This window comes from Drosophila suzukii (genome assembly GCF_043229965.1).
Source record: "Drosophila suzukii chromosome 2 unlocalized genomic scaffold, CBGP_Dsuzu_IsoJpt1.0 scf_2c, whole genome shotgun sequence".
Classification (NCBI taxonomy): Eukaryota; Metazoa; Arthropoda; class Insecta; order Diptera; family Drosophilidae; genus Drosophila; species Drosophila suzukii.
Window position 1 is genome coordinate 5,357,435 of NW_027255896.1, and position 12,514 is coordinate 5,369,948.

Consider the following 12,514-nt stretch of genomic DNA (forward strand, 5'->3'; position numbering starts at 1 on the left):
GGCGGTAGTTCCAAACACTATCAGGTACTAGGAATATTAAGAAATAAAATAAAAGGCTCAGCCGATATGGTTCTTTCGTCTTTCGACACACCTCTGAACTTTAAAGCCATAATAAACCGACTAGATTTTACATACGCAGACAAATGACCCGTATACTTAGTAGAACAGGAGATGTCAACGCTTCGCCAAGGAAACATGACTCTCTTGCAATACTATGACGAAGTGGAGAAAAAACTGACTCTTTTAATAAACAAGACAATTATGACCTACGAGAATACCGTAGCAGCGTCAATGATCGAAAAATATAGAGCAGATGCGCTTCTCGTATTTATTTCAGGAACAAAAAAATCGCTAAGCGATGTTCTTTAGCTTTAGCACAAGAAGTGACTTCGGCGACACTTCCAGAAGTAACGCAGAAGTGACTTCGAGAAGTGTCGCCGAAGTGTCTCCGAGAAGTGCCGCCGAAGTGGCACATTTCTTCCCGACGGGAGTCACTTCCGCGATCCGAATGCGATATCGCCGAAGTAACTTCTGGAAGTGTCGCCGAAGTCACTCATAGAAGTGCCGCCGAAGTGGCACATTTCTTCCCGACGGGAGTCACTTCCGCGATCCGATTGCGATAGAAGACATCTAGAAGAGTCTTTCCCAATTTGAAAAACTTGAATAAAAACATAGTTTTTTATACTTTCGATATTTTGCATTTATTTTGTGTATAAGGGCTTTGTCCGCTTGTATACACGGTCACTGGCATGTAGGAAATTTTGCTGATCAATGTTATTTAGGTCCAGCTCCGTCGACATAAGAAATTTATTAATAACCATTTCTAAAGGAAACAGAAACAAAAATTATTTTTTGTTCAGTCAAGGTAAAAATAAACTAGAAGACATTACCTTTTACAATGAAGTATGTTGAGAATCGTTGGATCCGCAGTTACACGCCAAGTAATTTCCACAGCTAGCTTGTCCGTAAATAGCTTTAAATAATCGTACAGCTCACGATAAGCACGTAATTTCGCACCCTTTGTTGAGGGGGTTATTTAAATATGTTAAGCAATCAATAACATTTAGAAAAAACAAAGCAATATTTTTAAAACGCACAAAATTGATACAAAACCGCACTGTACACAGACAAATTGCACAACGCAATGACGCTCGGGCGAAAAATAATAGTGTGGGTCAAAAGAAAGACCAAAAAATTTTCAGAAAAAAAGGGGTAACGGAAAATTACCGCGACCTCTTTTTATGGCTTGTTTTTTTCCACTAATTTTGTTTTTGTAAAATGTGTACTATCGTCTTTGTATCGCGCCGAAGTGTCTCAGAAGTTACTTCTTCGCGATCCCGACCCTTTTAGTTTTTGTAAAATGTGTACTATCGCCTTTCTATCGTTCAGAAGTGACTTAGAAGTGACTTCTATGCGTAATATGTATATTTTGTTTTTGTAAAATGTGTTCTATCGCCGTTTTATCGCGCAGAAGTGTCTCAGAAGTTACTTCTTCTCCATCGCGACCCTTTTTGTTTTTGTAAAATGTGTACTATCGCCTTTCTATCGTTCAGAAGTGACTTAGAAGTGACTTCTACGCGACACGTGTATATTTCGTCTTTCTAACTCCTGGACGACAGGCGATAGAAATTTCGCCCTTTTGCTTGCAGGGTACTTAACGTATACATTTGTACTAGTAGTCTTCAATGATTTTTATAATCAAACATTTTTGTGTTTTGCCACATTCGTACGCCTGCATGTGTTGGTTCCTTTAATGACGGCCCACGAATTATTTGAGACGACAGATGTAAGCAATACAGTGTAAATGTAGTCCTCGGAATCTGTGAATAAGAATATATTCTTAGATTTTTGGTAAAGGCATGATTTAGAAAAAGTCAAGCTTATCATAAGAAGCTAAAATGAAACCTTCAAAAATTTTAGTTTGAATTTAAAAAATATATATATTACCGATTGATACAGTTTTCTGAACTGTCTTTAATAGTTTAAGACGCTCTTTGATTTGTATTTGCTCTTCGTAAAAGCAAAAAACCTTTTCCTTAAATGGGTCCCATTTACTAGATAAAATTGCTTCTTTCTTAGGGTACAATATGTTGAAAAAAATTTGTATCTATAAAGAAATAGTTAAGTAGTTTTATAATAAGTTTTAAGTAGATTTTGTTATATAAAGGGATTTAAATAGGACCAAAATATTTTTTTAATTTATTTTGTTTTTTGTTTTTTAGACATTAAAAATTAGTTCGATTTATTAATTTCGGCCAAATCCCGATACACGTGTTTACCACTTACCGAATAGTATACGTAAAAAAACTTTCAATAATATCGAAAATGAGAAAAATCACGTGAAAGAACAAAAAAAATATAATATAGAAGTAGGTGAAACGGCAGCAAAGCGTCTTTTTAGCGTCTCTTTAGTGTTTTCCTTCTCGTGCACTATACTTCTATTATCCAGTTTGCGCGGGTTTTGATTTAATTTCCTTTCATATTTTTCACTTCTTTCGCATATTTTTAATGTTTACTTACCCACCCTTATATATTAAATGATACATTATCTAAATTATCACGAAATAATAACGCGCACAACAAAGAAGAAACACATAAAGCAAAAATGCGACAAAAAAAACGTGGACATTAGCATGCCTTAATATTAAGTAAATATTGTATTTTTATTTGACTCGCCATTTTGCTGTACTTTTCACTTTTTCATAAACTTAAATGAACACTTGTCTATCAAAATCTATTAAACACTTTTACACCCGATCAGGAGAACCGCTTACTTCGAAGTGATCGCGGGGTTCGCTACAAAGAGGAGTGTCAAAATATTTCGTATATAAGTTAACACGGTCACCCAGCAACAAGAAAGTTCCCAGGCTAATCCCACATAACCAGACGGGAATAATGCAAGGCCAGCGCCACCTGCGGACATTGCACAACGACGGTGCTATGGTCAGCACAATCAGCGGGCAGTGCACTGCGACGGAAGCAGCGGCTGCCCAACTCAATGCACGAGGCGCCGGGTCAGCAGTTTCAGAGCATAGGGCTAGCTTACATTTTAAGAATTGATGTACTTAGCAAAGACCCTCGAACAGTTAACAAAAATAATAATAAAAAAAAATGTAATAAATAAAAACAGAACCAACAGCAGCAGCAGCATTAACAACATAATTAAATACGTCAACGTCGTCATACCAGGAACTGGCAGCAACAACATGAGAAAGATCAGGAGGAAGGAAACTACAACGAGCACCAGCAGCGGCAACAACATTTTAATTTAAAAAAATTAAAATTCAAACCATGTAAGTGGAGTGTTCATTGATATTTTTCTCCGACTTATGCGACCCAAAATATTAAAAAAAAGGAATTACGAATTTGAAAAATAAAACAATAATTTTTATAACTTATTCCAAGAGTCTCAGACAAAAAAAATAAAGCAGCGCAAGTTCAGACAAAATTTCATAACATTTTTGAGAAAGAAATTAAATACAAAAGGAACAAAAATTCTTTGTTCTTTTTGTTAAAGAAAATATATGAGTGATAGTGAAATATAAGACTTGTTAAACGAATTCCGAAAACTCAGAAGCGCGGAAGATTTGCAGGAAAATCCAAACAATTCAAATGACCAACGAGCAGTTAAAAGCCATTGTAGAAGGCGCAGTTGCAAGCGCCCTCGCCTTGCAGGAAAGAAGTTTTGAACAAAAATTACTTGACGTTCAAAAGCGCTTAGGTGGTGTAAATATCAGCACACCAGAAGTAGAAACATAGAGGGATGCTGAAATCATAATAAGTGTTTCGTGTAGTGAGACCCTAGATATTATGAAGTCCCTGCCGGACTTTGAGGGTAAAAATAAGACGTACGTCTCATGGAGAAAGGCGGAGCACAAAGCATATAAAGTGTACGAAAAGTACGGCGGTAGTTCCAAACACTATCAGGCACTAGGAATATTAAGAAATAAAATAAAAGGCTCAGCCGATATGGTTCTTTCGTCTTTCGACACACCTCTGAACTTTAAAGCCATAATAAACCGACTAGATTTTACATACGCAGACAAATGTCCCGTATACTTAGTAGAACAGGAGATGTCAACGCTTCGCCAAGGAAACATGACTCTCTTGCAATACTATGACGAAGTGGAGAAAAAACTGACTCTTTTAATAAACAAGACAATTATGACCTACGAGAATACCGTAGCAGCGTCAATGATCGAAAAATATAGAGCACAAAAAAATCGTTAAGCGATGTTCTTTAGCTTTAGCACAAGAAGTAGAGGCCAATCACGAGCGATATATGTTCGCAAGTATTTGCGCGTAGCACGGAGAAAAACTCCAAGGGTCCGAACAGAGACAACAGGACAGAGAAAGAAATACAATAACTGATTCTAGATCTAACCTGGAGGGAAACCCCCATTTTAATAAAAAAAACCAACACAGCCGCTCAGACAGGATCCAGTCCAGCCAATGACGTCGATAGTTCATCTCGTTTTAGACAAGCAACTCAGAATCAAAAAAGTAGTCCGTTTCAGTGGCAGACCAATCAACAAAATATTCAACGCAACGCTTACAGTAGCCATGGACTGGCACATAAAAGACCTACTAATAGTAGCGCGAGGTACACGGGGCCGAAACAGCAAAGAATAAGCCATTTGCCCTTAAACAATGACCAATGTAACAAAAACAATGACGAGTACCCTACAGTAGCCGAAGAGGAAGTAGAAGACATATATGATGACCTCGTAGAATATGACGAAATACATTTTTTGGGCATGACTCCCTGCTCCCGTTCATAGAAAGGGATGTCACAGGGAGAAAAATCAAACTTTTGATAAACACGGGGGCTTCCAAAAGTTATATCAAACCTATGAAAGAGTTAAAAAACGTTATTTTCGTAAACAACCCTTTTTTTGTAAAATCAATCCATGGGTACAACACTGTAAACAAAAAATGCATCTTAAACCTATTTAACACAACTACAACATTCTTCTTATTACCGAACTTAACAACGTTTGACGGAGTAATTGGACTGGACTTGTTAAAAAAAACCGACGTCGTACTTGACCTAAAATATAGAAAGTTAATAACTAAAAGCAATTCTGAAGCAATTAAGATTTTGAAATGTCAAAACGTTAATTTTACAAAAGTTGATGACATCGAGGTACCTCACGAAATTGTGGAAAAATTCCAGTCAATGTTAGAAAACCGCACGGATGTATTTGCAGAGCCGAATGAGGCGCTGATTTACACACTGATTTAATTGGTACTATCCGGACGGAGAATGAAGACCCAATATATTCAAAATTGTACCCATACCCGATGGGTATGTCGACTTTGTAAATACAGAAACACAGGCTGTGTTACGAGACGCCATAAACTGACCATCTCGGTCTCCATATAACAACCCGGCTTGGGTTGTAGATAAGAAAGGGACTGATGAACAGGGAAACACAAAAAAACGCCTTTTAATAGACTTTAGAAAACTTAATTTAAAAACGGTAGACGACAAATATCCTATTCCGAATGTAGTTTTCATCCTGGCCAATTTAGGCAAAGCAAAGTATTTTACCACTTTGGATTTGAAGTCTGGTTTTCACCAGATATTACTCGCCGAAAATGACAGAGAGCCTTCTCAGTAAGAAATGCGAAATACGAATTCTGTAGACTGCCCTTTAAATTGAAGAATGCACCCACCATTTTTCAGAGAGCTAGCGACGATGTGTTCAGAGAACAAATAGGGAAATCATGCTATGTCTACGTCGATGACGTAATTATTTTTTCAGAAAATATGCACGAACATCTGAAACACAGCATGGGTCTTGGACAAACTATATGAGGCCAATATGAGGGTTGCGCGTGAGAAATCAAATTTTTTTAAGGAAAGCGTAGAGTATTTAGGTTTCGTAGTTTCACGAGGAGGCATAAAAACATGCCCAAACAAAGTAGATGCAATTCGTAACTACGAGCAACCAACCACACTATTCAATGTTAGATCATTCCTTGGTTTAGCAAGTTACTATAGGTGTTTTATTAAAGACTTCACGTCTATTGCAAAACTTATATGTGACATCCTAAAAGGTGATAACGGCAAAATGGGTGCTGGACAATCAAAGAAAATACCAATTAACTTTGATGAGAATCAGCGCCAGGCTTTCGAGAAGCTTAAGAATGTCCTCTCATCTGAAAATGTAATGTTATTATACCCAAATTACAAAAGAGCGTTCGACTTAACGACAGATGCTTCGTCTTTCGGTTTGGGAGCAGTCCTATCACAGAACCGAAAACCCATAACCATGATATCACTAACCTTAAAAGACAGGGAACTAAACTTTGCAACGAATGAAAGGGAGTTACTAGCAATTGTGTGGGCCCTAAGGAGCCTCAGAAATTACCTATATGGCGTGAAAAATTTGAACATTTTTACTGACCATCAACCACTCACTTTCGCCGTCTCAGATCGCAAACCAAACGCCAAAATTAAGCGATGGAAAGCTTTTATTAACGAGCATAACGCCCAAATTTTTTACAAGCCAGGAAAAGAGAATTACGTTGCTGACGCGCTGTCCCGACAGCACATCCACTCACTGGAAGAGGATGCACAGTCAGATATTGCCACAATACGTAGCGAGTTATCACTCACCTACACTATCGAAAAAACAGACAAGCCGGTCAATTGCTTTCGGAACCAAATAATAATAGTGTAATGCGGAACTGCTTCAGTTAGGACGGTCATTATGTTTGGTGAAAAGACTCGACATCTCTTGTATTTCTCGGATAGAGAAACACTTATACAGAGAGTATGCGATGTGGTCAAGAAAGATGTAGTCAATGCAATTTTATGCGAACTTCCAGTACTGGCATTTATCCAGCATAAATTAGTAGAGAAATTTCCGACAACCATTCCCGATAACCAAAGAAATTACGGCGGCTCATAGAGCCGCTCAGAAAAACGTAAAGCAGATTATGCAAGACTACTTTTTCCCCAAAATGACTTATATGGCAAATGAGGTCGTCGCTAAGTGTAAAAAAAATATGATCGACATCCTCACAAACAGATTCTCGGAGAAACACCGATTTCCTCATATACAGGCGAATTATTACATATTGACATATATACTCTACAGATAAAAAATACTTTCTTACTTGTGTAGACAAGTTATCAAAATTTTCAATTGTCCAACCAATCGCTTCCAGAACCATTGCAGACGTACAAATCGCGATCTTACAACTTATTAATTTCTATCGACGAACAAAAACAATATATTGCGACAATGAGCCTTTAAAAGAAAATTCGAAACAATTATGACCCTTCTAAGTAACCAGTTTAACATACAAATCGTTAATGCACCGCCACATCATAGTACGTCAAACGGACAAGTAGAAAGATTCCACAGTACACTGGCAGAAATTGCACGGTGCTTAAAAATCGAAAGAGGAATTAAAGACACGGTTGAACTAATACTTCTCGCGACTATAGAATATAATAAATCCATTTACTCAGTAATAAATAAACGACCCATCGATGAAATACACTCGTCGACCATTGAGCTTAACACAGAAATTAGGGATAAAGTCTTAAATGCACAGAGTATTCAAATAGAAAGATTAAACAAAACAAGACAAGACAGAAATTTTCATGTAGGAGACTGGGTCCTTGTAAAATCAAACAAGAAACTGGGGAACAAACTCTCAAACTTGGGGACCACAGTCTTAATAAAAGGAAGGGTGGTCCATAAGGATAACTTGAAGTAAATTAAATAAATCTTATTTTCCTTTTTTTCTCCAATACACTAGGTTTTGGAAAATAATACTTCTCGCCGTATCCATAACAGCAAAAATGACCAACTACACGACTTCAAATTACATACCAATCATGGACGGGGATGTAACTATTTGGAGAGAATTCCAATACCTAAAGCACTCAAGTAACCTAACCCTGTTCTCGGAATTAGTAAAGGAAACAGAAGAAATGAGAAACCATTTCCCTTAGTCACATATGAGACAAATATTAGATTCAGATTTACGACACATTAGGACTCTCATAAGTACAGTAAATATTCATCATTAATTTATTAAGTACTGCATTAAAAATTGTAGCCGGTACTCCAGATTTCGATGACTTCGAGAACATAAAATTTACACAGAAGGAAATCATAGAATCAGAAAACAGGCAAATAAATTTTAACACAAACCCCCAGGAACAAATAAACAGCATAACAAACGCGGTAATCATTTTGGTAAAAAATGCAAAAACAAAACAGATAAATACAGAAAATTTATATGAAAACTTGCTATCAAGAAATAGAATAATTATTTCCGAACTCAAAGCTTTGATGCTATCAGTTACACTTGCGAAAACTGGAATAATTAACCCCGCGATTTTAGACTCAAACGATTTACAAAATTTAATCAATGAACATTCTACAAATATTACTATTAATGACCTAACGGAAGTCGCCCAGATAAAAGTTCTATTAGATAATAATTTTTTACACTTTATATTAAAATACCCTAAGCCATTCATAGCATGTAAAAAAATAATCTTGCACCCCGTTGAACACAACGGGGCAACGCACACTGTTCGACTCGCACGAGCCACCTCGAGCCGCTAACAATCATCGATGACGGCGTTATTACGACGGAACAGCTACGATCAACAACTTGTAACTGGAACATTTCTGGTTACATTCGACGATGAAGCAAAAGTAAACAACACAATATACCGAAACCTAAAGAGCTACGTAAAGAAATACCCAGCGCCAGCTGCATCAACAGTCATTAACATTATGGGTCACCAAGAACTATTGAGCTTACCATACTTGCAAAAATTAAATATGGAAAACTTACGATACATTGCACACTGGGCCAGAAAGTTAATTTTTTGGCCAACAATCTGTAATTTCTTTCCTGGGGCAGTTAGAAGGATGCAGATTGAACTTTTCAATGAACTAAAAGTAAAATTTATTGGATATTTATATGGTATAGATAATCCAAGCCAAAATCGGAAAATTGTACGTACTTTTCGGGTTTTTATTTTTATAAAAAATAACTAGAAGACGCACTCAATCTATTTTCATACACGATTAAGTATGAAAGAAAGCAAATTCAAAAAAATTAACACCACTATAAAATATTATGTCGTTAAAGATTTATGAACCGTTAAAAATTGCTACTTTCGGAGGCTCCCAATTTAACGTTCATTTAATAATCGACCTAACAACATTTTCCATTTTTTTCTTCTTGTTATCTCTTTAGATTCCTATAATCAAATTATTAGAAAAAAATTGTTTGTAAAATATATATATATATTTTTTTTTAATGCTTTGCTATTTATTTATTGAATCTTCTCCCTTTGGATACTAACAATAAGTGTGTCAAATCTTAGACTAATTAATCTAACTCACAGTCATATGACTGATATTGTGCTAAATAGGGGCCCGAAAGATATTGCTGGCTTGGCAGGTCGTTGCGTTGTAGACGGGATCGGCTGGAAACCCAAGTCAAGCCTCTTGCGAGGCGATTGAGGTGCACAGGGAGTTTTTCATTGTAGGACGCTTTTTGTTTGTCTATTTCATCTTTTACGGTAAGAATGCCTAGGTCCCTGTGGATGTTTTGGTTGCGAATATACCATGGTGCCCCAGTGATAGTTCGCAGGATTTTCGATTAAACGCACTGTACAATGTCTATGTTGCTGCTGCTGGCGTTCCCCCATAGCTCGAAGCCATATGTCCAGATGGGCTTGAGAGTGGAGTTGTCCAGCAAAACCTTGTAGTCCAGACGCAGGGGCGAACGAGCGTTAAGAATCCAGTGGAATCTGCTGACTTTTAGTTCTAGATGTACTTTCTTGCTTTCGATGTGTCTTCTCCAGGTTAGTCGTCTGTCGAGGTGGACGCCGAGATACGTTACATCGTTGACTTGAGGAATCTGCGTATTATTCAATGATAGTGGAGGGCATGTTTGCCTGTTGAGAACAAACGTTATGTGTTTACATTTTTGTTCATTTATTTTAATACGCCAAACAGATAGCCACCTCCTACTACGAGGAGGTACAACGTAGATGTTTTTAGCTGCTCGTTTGTGGGAATATCCGCTGTGTATAGGAGGAACAGAGTAGGCCCTAGCGCACTTCCTTGCAGGACTCCTGCTTTGATAATGTAGTCGCCGGATGTTGTTGTGTTGCACCTTACTGCGAAGGTTCTGTTGTAGAAGAAGCTTGTCAGTGTAATCAGGCAAGTGTGTTTTGATTTTGTGCATGAGGCCATTTAGCCATACTCGATCGAAGGCTTGAGATACATCGAGGAATATTGCGCTGCAGTATTCCCGATGCTCAAGGGCTGTGCGTATTTCTGATGTTATTCTGTTAACTTGTTCGATTGTTCCATGGTTTTGACGAAATCCAAATTGATGAGCAGGGATAACATTGTGTGCTCCTAGGTATGGTGTTATGCGAGTTAGAAGGCATATTTCGAACAGCTTAGACAGACACGATAATAAACTAATTGGTCTGTAGGATGACGGAATTGTGTGTTCTTTTCCGGGCCTCGGTATCATAATGATAATAGATTTTTTCCATTTTTTCGGATTGTAGCCGAGAGTTATAATCCCATTGAAGAGCTTACAAATAACCTCAATGGCAGAGTTTGGAAGTTCAATTAACATTTTTGGGGTTATTTGGTCACCGCCAGGGCCTTTTTCGGTTTCAGTTCCCCAATGACTTTCGCGATCTCCTTTGGCTGAAACAATGGTGGTAGGGAAATAGATTCAGATTCGATTTGTGGTAGGAAAAATGAACCAGTGGCAGGGCTCGGCTGAAAGACGTTTCTTAGATGTAAAGCAAAAGTTTTGGCTCTATCTTCGTCGCTGCGGGCCCAGATGCCAGATGAGTTTCTTATCGGAGTGAGTGTTTTGATTGGAGAGCTCAGATTTGGTTGAGCCCTCCACAGAGGATGTTTTGTACTGGTTGGCGATAGTTTTTTAATGTACTGCAGCTGTGCATTTTCTGTTTCTTGCTTTAGAGCTCGATTTAGTGAGCGAGTGGCTTCCTTAAGACGATGTTTTGATGACGGCGATCTGTTGGTTTGCCAGGCACGTCGCAGGCGCCTCTTTTCTAGGACTAACCGTTCAATTTGCAGATTATTTTTGAAGTGGTTGGTTTGCACGTCCCTGCCTTGTGGTGTTGAGATAGTGGCTGCCTCCACGAATACTTCTTCAAGAGCATCGGTAGAGCAGTCGATGTCCTCTTCGATGTTGAAGTGAGGGGTTAATTTGATGTGTGAGCTTACATACTTTTTATATTTTAACCAGTTGGTTCTGTGCGACGTCAGCCTGAGGAGGTGATCTGTGGTTTTTGTGCTTTGAAGAAGAGTTATTAGCACTGGCGAATGGTCTGACGACAGGTCCGAAAGCGCTTTGGCGGTTATTATATTGCGGGGAATGTTTTTTGTCACCGCAAAGTTTATTAGGTCTGGAAATTTCCTGGGGTCTGTTGGCCAGTATGTAAGGCTGCCAGGGGAAACACTGTCTAATTTGTTGTTCGGTTTTATGATTGCATTGAATAATTGCCTTCCTTTGGGAGTCACAAGGCGTGATCCCCAGTGCGTGTGTTTGGCATTATAGTCCCCTGCAGCTATAAAGCGATATCCAAGCAAGTTGTAGAAGTCCATGAATTGTCCTGCAGAAATTGTAAACCGAGGCTGGCAGTAGACAGCGGCTATGGTTAGGTTTCCGTTGCCTGACTGCACTTTGATAGACGTGGCTTGCAAGTAATTAGTTGAAAACCTTTGGTGAAATTGGTGCTTGATGCGTTCCCTGATTAGGATGCCGGTTCCGCGTGGGCTTTACCATCTGGATGGTCTGTGCGGTAGAAAGTGTAGTCTCTTATTTATTATTGTGAGGTGCGTCTCTACCAGTAGCATAATGTCGATATGATTTTCATTCAGGAACTGTGTTACTTCAAGGTTGTGCCGTAAAACGCCATTGGCGTTCCACATTGTTATTCATAGATTTGCCATCTGATTATTTGGACTGCTTAGCTGCAAGTAGCTGTAACACCATGTTCTGGTTTTGAACCAGTGTTTGCATGGTCGTTTTCATGAATGACATGAGTTCCATCATACTTTGTTGCATGGTGACCATTATAATTTCCAGAGTGCTTTGCGACTGTAGTTGGATCTGCTGAGCGTTTCCTAGATTGTAAAATATTGTTTTTTAATTTGTTTAATGTTTGTTAGACATATTTTGAAGTCATCACAAAAGTATGCTGCAAGAAATGCAGCATACCTTTAGGCATACTTAAGTCCTCCCTTATGAATGACATAAATTGTGAACATTTTTTAGAGACGAGCCAAAAAAGTTGATATTTCTCTTTTCGAAATATCGATATTTCATTCGATTGTTTGGTTTCAGAAATAAAAGAAGCGGGAATGAATGAAAAAAGTAGATTTTAGATGTTAGGCAAACTAAAATCAAATATTGGCGCGCAAAACGTACATTAAAACGTCAAGGAAAAAAATACGGCATACTTTGGGGC

General features: G+C 38.1%; 1 protein-coding gene and 1 long non-coding RNA gene across 18 annotated transcripts in view; one reads left to right on the forward strand and one right to left on the reverse strand.

The window, feature by feature from the left end:
* MFS17 (Major Facilitator Superfamily Transporter 17) overlaps positions 1 to 12,514 on the forward strand; it is a 579,815-nt gene that overhangs the window by 220,906 nt on the left and 346,395 nt on the right. The gene's annotated exons all lie outside the window — the stretch shown is intronic.
* LOC139354479 (uncharacterized) lies at positions 676 to 3,337 on the reverse strand. Of its 2 annotated transcripts, XR_011605441.1 has the most exons (3): positions 1,948 to 3,301; positions 891 to 1,820; positions 676 to 823 (listed from the first exon to the last, which is right to left on the reverse strand). It is a non-coding gene; the product is annotated as an uncharacterized lncRNA (long non-coding RNA). The 2 variants fall into 2 exon arrangements; XR_011605440.1 differs by having other exon boundaries at positions 676 to 1,820; positions 1,948 to 3,337.